The sequence below is a fragment of the Piliocolobus tephrosceles genome, chromosome 11 (genome assembly GCF_002776525.5).
Source record: "Piliocolobus tephrosceles isolate RC106 chromosome 11, ASM277652v3, whole genome shotgun sequence".
Classification (NCBI taxonomy): domain Eukaryota; kingdom Metazoa; phylum Chordata; class Mammalia; order Primates; family Cercopithecidae; genus Piliocolobus; species Piliocolobus tephrosceles.
In genome coordinates, this window is record NC_045444.1 from 67,271,539 (window position 1) to 67,277,477 (window position 5,939).

Consider the following 5,939-nt stretch of genomic DNA (forward strand, 5'->3'; position numbering starts at 1 on the left):
AAACTGTTAAGTTGTAATACAAAAACTGCCATATAAACAGTTCTGTTGGAAGCTAGAAGTAGAATATTTATAACAAATTAGCTGATCAATATTTGACATTAAATAGAAAGTAAATATATTTAAATTTTAAATTTTAAAAATCATTTAACATCTAGTACAGAGAAAACATTTCGCTTAATTTGTACTGAATAGAAAGTAAAGAAACACTGAACCACCAGAACCAATTGAAATTAATGGGTTTCAGACCTGCTCACAGTCATCATCATCATTTATCAAGCCATATGAAATTCCATTACAGAAAGGTGATACTAAATAAGATAAGTCAACCCAGTTGGAGTATATGAGGCATAGTTAATATACTTTTCTCTTGTTTTTATTATGGAAAAAATACTTCTATTGATTATGAAGAAGCTATTCAATCCTTTTTAGCATCAAACCAAGGTATTAGCTTCTCTACCATTTTTCTGAGTTTGAATATTACTATATTTTAAAAAAGACAATTCCTGAAAAATTTTACCTAGCTTCACATTTTATTAGAAGCACAGCCAGGAAGATATTTCAAATTTATCCTACCTTAATAGTTTCTTCACACTGCAGTAGCTTAAGATTTTCAGATTCTGTTTCTTTCTTAAATATCCTAAAGGTACATGCCATTTTGGTTTCCTTTTAGATGCAGGGATGTTTTTAAAACACCAAATATCACAGACATGTGTTCTCCCCATGCCATTATGGTGAGTATTATGCCCTCTTTGTAGCTTTTTCCTTCAGAAATAATCAGTATGACTTTCTTATAGGCACATTTTAAGTCATAGAATTTAATGATATTATAGCTGAGAAGGAGGGTCCAATAGCTTTTCAACAGAGAATGTTACAATCTATGAAATTATGAATGAAGATTTCTGTGTGTGGGGGTTAAGTATTTTCATAAGGTCACCAGGCTAGAGGGGTAACTTTCCTTTACTGGGAGACCTGGTTTCAATAACATAGGATAGGAATGGTTTGTAAATAAAATATGAGTCAATTCAGATCTCTTGAATGTTTTTTTTAATTTTACCAAAAGAAAATGAACCAACCTCTTACTGGTATATAGCAATCATTATGATGCTTAATGGTCTCAGAAAATAGTTTAAGAATTACATAAAATGATATGTATGATCTTGGATTATTTCGTTTGTGGCACATTGGTTTAATTTAACATTCATAAGACATATGGAATCCTGCTGCTTTGGTAAAGCACAATGTAAAGTTTAAAGATATGTCTCTTGTAATCAGACAAAGAACAGAGATAAAGATTCTGTGATCAGTGAGCTCTTGAACTTTCTTAGAAGTCTTGATCACATGAGATTAGAAACAAAGCAAAAATTTGAATCAGTTATGTTTTTCTTTTTGGCTGATTCAGAAGAACTATTTAGTCAAGAAACAACAGATGCTGGAGAGGATGTGGAGAAATAGGAATGCTTTCACACTGTTGGTGGGAGTGTAAATTAGTTCAACCATTGTGGAAGACAGTGTGGTGATTCCTCAAGGTTCTAGAACTAGAAATACCATTTGACCCAGCCATCCCATTACTGAGTATACACCCGAAGGATTATGAATCATTCTACTATGAAGACACATGTACACGTATGTTTATTGCAGCACTATTCACAACAGCAAAGACTTGGAACCAACCCAAATGCTCATCAATGATAGACTAGATAAAGAAAATGTGGCACATACACACCATGGAATACTATGCAGCCATAAAAATGATGAGTTCATGTTCTTTGCAGGGACATCAATGAAGTTGGAAACTATCATTCTCAACAAACTAACATAAGAACGGAAAACCAAACACTGCATGTTCTCACTCATAAGTGGGAGTCGAACAATGAGAACACATGAACACAGGGAGGGGAACATTACACACTGGGGCCTGTCAGGGGGTGGGGGGCTACGTAATGTAGATGATGGGTTGAAGGGTGCAGCAAACCACCATGGCACATGTATACCTATGTAACAAACCTGCAGGTTCTGCACATGTATCCTAGAACGTAAAGTATAATACAAAAATAAAATAAATGAGAAAAATAAAATAATTATAAAATAAAAAGAAAGGAAGTTGATAAATGCAATCATGAAATGTGTATTAAGTAATCATTTCCCAGGTAATTTTTCTATGAGAAATTCAATGATTTTATAATTCCAATTGAATTACTTGGTTATACAGGCCTATTTTTGACAAAACGTGAGTAAATAACGGGATGTGTGGTTAGGAGGACTGAACCTGATGCCACATGCTTGTTTGTGTGGCAAAAAGTGAAACCAGCTGGGTCTGTTTGCCCATGGAGTTATGTGTGTGGTAATTTAAGGAAACCACACAGTGTAGCAAAGGATGTTGGAAGGGGTTAGAAAGCAAAATTAATTTACAACCATGCCAGCTTTATATTGTTGTTGAAACACCACCACCTGATGCTATCATAGCACATGTTGTTGATATTTCAATAAAGCAATACCTTTTAGTGACCAGTTTAATAATACAGATGACCATTTTCCCATGCTCTTCCTTCTTCTTACTTTACATGGTCTTTCTTCCAGAGTGATCTTTTACACACGCATGGCTTCAGTGATTGCATATGTTCTGAACTTGGAGATCTATGCTCATGGTCTAGTTCCCTATCACATCAATGATATCCTGCTTACTGAATATTTCTACTTGTATGTTCATGCACACCCCCAACTCGTCCAAACTATACTCATCTTCTCAGTCTTCTTGCTTCTCAGCTCCAAACCTTCTCCTCTTCCTATGCTCCTGACCTCAGTAAATAGCACTGTTACACATGCAGTCAAGCAGAAACCTGATTATCATCTTTAATTTCTCCACCTTTTCTACATGCCTAATGGATCACCAAGACCTATCAATTCTAACACCAAACTGTGACTTTAAAGTGTCTCTCTCCAATCTTAATACCATTACAGTAGTTCAGGCCCTCATCCAATTTCCCTGGATCATTATAGCAGTTTTCTAATTGTTGAAAATACCATTTACATATAATTGTTAAGGATGCTTATGTAATGAAGCGGTTATTATTATGTTATATAGTTATCCAAAAGGAAACTGTATCTTATGACTTGGTTATAAACAGGGCTGGTATTGGTCTTTTGCTGTGAATGACAAATTCAGGCATGCAAAACCTATCCCTGCATATGGCTAAACCTCTATATGTATAATGTGTGTACATTACACATCAGTGATCCCACATTTGAACTGTGAAATGAGCTTATTGATGTTTCCCAAAATATGCCATTTTAGAGCTTTGACTTTAATTCGAGTTCGAATTCAATGTTAGAGTGCTTTAATAGCTAGAGAACCATTTTCAGTTTATGAAAGAAATGCCAGTTCAAGAGGAAACTAGGTAGGTCAACTGTTGTGTGTGTGTGTGTGTGTGTGTGTGTTTTAAGGAATAGTGAGTCTACTCAAGTCGAGGGTTGAATAATTCTCAAGGAGTACTTCTTATTGTCGGATATAGAAAATAACATTAAATTTTTCAGTGTATAATTTTTATCAACATGTAAGAATATATCAACTTTCTAAATGATTACTTTCTCATGTTCGAAAATAAAGATATTTAGTACCATGCAACTATGTCTCAAATAACATGACCATCACTTCAGTATATCTGTGTTGTTCAGCACCTTTGATGGTGAGTTGCATATCTGGACTCTCAATTTGCCTAATTTGTGTTAATACACTTTTATTTAGTAAATAATATATAGTAAATACTCTGGGGAGATATAAATACAAATCAGACATGACTCCTACTCCGGAGGAAACTAAAGTAAAAATTGGTTAAAAGGAAGAATAAGATAGCAGCATGCCTCTCTAATCAATAAGAAAAATATCAGACCACTTGGGTGGACTGATTTCATTTAGTACCAAATGAGAACATACTTATTCCGTATTCTTCACCTCTATAAATCTGTCCATAAGTTAAAAGAAGAGCTTTTGCTTTTGAAACACCAAGCATAGAGCTTTATATATTTTAGAAACCAAAAGTTAGTTTAGTCTGTTCAACCAAACATGAGTAAAAAAAATGAATAGTCACTTAAACTGTTGTTGTGGTATATGGTCTTGAATAAAAGTTATTGATTTGATATTTTTTATTGTTAAATTGATCTTTAGGTTATGATTGCTTATTGCTCCCTTTTTAGGCATAATCTAGTTTCAATATACATTTAAAAAACAAATAGCAAAATACCCTATGATGCCTCAAATATAGATGTTCAAATATCTACCAGTAGGTCTATCAACAGAAACATGACACTCATTTGCAGAGGAGAAAAACTGCATCAGTTGCCAGCTCTGTGGTACTAATCATTGAAAACAAGACTGAAGAATTTTGAATTTTACATGTGCAAGACACATAGTGAAGGTTCTTGGGAATTATGATAGTGCCTATGTCCTATGTTTCATTACCAATCATCCTCTTACAATATTTTTATGAAAAAACTATATCATGTCACCAAAAAACATAAAAGAAAAAAATTCTTGGGGACCACAAATATTGTTATTTCAAGCAGAAACCACATCATAATTTAGTTTCTTTGCATGTAGATTTTTTAGAGCATTACTCTACTTTGCACAGACTGCTTTCTAAAATCAGATATTTTTTATTACTTGAAAATAATATGGTATAATGTGGTGACAGATCAATCATACCTTTAGTGATTTAGCTGTAGAAGTGTTATGAGTTGGCCAGGCATGGTGGCTCACGCCTGTAATCCCAGCACTTTGGGAGGCCAAGGTGGATGGATCACGAGGTCAAGATCCTGGCCAACATGGTAAAACCCCGTCTCTACTACAAATACAAAAATTAGCTGGGTGTGGTGGTGCGCACCTGTAGTCTCAGCTACTTGGGAGGCTGAAGCAGGAGAATTGCTTATACCCAGGAGGAGGCCGAGATGGTGCCATTGCACTCCAATCTGGTGACAGAGTGAGATTCCGTCTCAAAAAAAAAAAGTATTATGAATTATACAAAAACAATCTATTTTCACACATACACACACACACATATATATATATAGAGAGAGAGAGTGTGCATGAGAGAGTAAACATCTTTCCATTCATACCTTGAAACTTACTACACTTAAAAGTAGAACCCTGGGGCACCAAAGATGGCCAAATAGGAACAACTCCAGCCTTCAGCTCCCAGCATGAGTGACACAGAAGACAGGTGATTTCTGCATTTTCAACTGAGGTACCGGGTTCATCTCACTGGGGCGTGTCAGACAGTTGGTGCTGGTCAGCAGGTGCAGCCCGACCAGCGAGAGCTGAAGCAGAGCAAGGCATCGCCTCATCTGGGAAGCGCAAGGGGGAAGGGAATTCCTTTTCCTAGCCAAGGGAATATCCCTTTGAGTATATGTGGGGATATACCCAAAGGATTATAAATCTTGCTGCTATAAAGACACATGCGCATGTATGTTTACTGCGGCACTATTCACAATAGCAAAGACTTGGAATCAACCCAAATGTCCATCAGTGACAGACTGGATTAAGAAAATGTGGCATGTATATACCATGGAATACTATGCAGCCATAAAAAAAGGATGAGTTCGTGTCCTTTGTAGGGACATGGATGCAGCTGGAAACCATCATTCTCAGCCAACTATGACAAGAACAGAAAACCAAACACCGCATGTTCTCACTCATAGGTGGGAATTGAACAATGAGATCACTTGGACACAGGAAGGGCAACATCACACATTGGGGCCTATTGTGGGGAGGGGTAGGGGGAGAGATAGCATTAGGAGATATACCTAATGTAAATGATGAGTTAATGGGTACAGCACACCAACATGGCACATGTATACATGTGTAACAAACCTGCACATTGTGCACATGTACCCTAGAACTTAAAGTATAATAATAATAATAAAATACTTCTTTCTTATAAAAAAAA

General features: G+C 35.8%; 1 long non-coding RNA gene across 1 annotated transcript in view; it reads left to right on the plus strand.

Annotated features, from left to right (window-relative positions):
• LOC111542789 overlaps positions 1-1,056 on the plus strand; it is a 32,457-nt gene extending 31,401 nt beyond the window's left edge. The window contains exon 4 of the long non-coding RNA XR_002731662.1: positions 671-1,056. This is a non-coding gene — a long non-coding RNA (uncharacterized LOC111542789). The remainder of the gene's footprint in view (positions 1-670) is intronic.
• Positions 1,057-5,939: the final 4,883 nt, after the last annotated feature.